General features: G+C 44.2%; 1 non-coding gene across 1 annotated transcript; it reads right to left on the bottom strand.

Annotated features, from left to right (window-relative positions):
- Positions 1 to 311: 311 nt before the first annotated feature.
- Positions 312 to 418, bottom strand: LOC141662305 (small nucleolar RNA R71). Its single transcript, XR_012550426.1, has one exon. It is a non-coding gene; the product is annotated as a small nucleolar RNA R71 (small nucleolar RNA).
- Positions 419 to 618: the final 200 nt, after the last annotated feature.

Genomic DNA, 618 nt, shown 5'->3' with positions numbered 1-618 from the left:
TGCACCCGGCTATTGAGGCCAATAACTTTGAAATCAAGCCGGGCACTATTCAAATGGTGCAGAATTCTGTTTCTTTTGGAGGTGCTGCGACTGAAGACCCCAACATGCACATAAGGAATTTTGTCGAGATCTGTAGTACTTTCAAATATAATGGTGTGACTGATGAGGCTATCAAGCTGAGGCTTTTCCCATTCTCACTGAGGGATAAAGCTAAGGACTGGTTACATTCTGAACCAGTTGGATCTATCACTACTTGGCAAGATCTTGCGCAAAATTTTCTGGTGAAGTTTTATCCAATGGCAAAGACTGCTGCTATGAGGAGTGCTCTTACTCAATTTACGCAGCAACCTACAGAATCTATGTGCGAAGCTTGGGAGCGCTACAAGGAGATGTTGAGAAAGTGTCCACATCATGGAATTCCTGATTGGATGGTGATCACTAGTTTCTATAATGGTTTGGGGGCCCAATCTCGGCCCATTCTCGATGCAGCAGTTGGAGGCGCCTTGTGGGCCAAAAGCTATAATGAGGCTTATAATCTTATTAAGACTATGGCTGCAAATAAGCATCAAAACCCAACTCAAAGGATGATGCCTGGGAAGGTAGCAGGTATTTTGGAAG

This window comes from Apium graveolens, chromosome 5 (genome assembly GCF_009905375.1).
Source record: "Apium graveolens cultivar Ventura chromosome 5, ASM990537v1, whole genome shotgun sequence".
Lineage (NCBI taxonomy): Eukaryota > Viridiplantae > Streptophyta > Magnoliopsida > Apiales > Apiaceae > Apium > Apium graveolens.
This window is presented reverse-complemented; position numbering and strand designations above follow the sequence as displayed.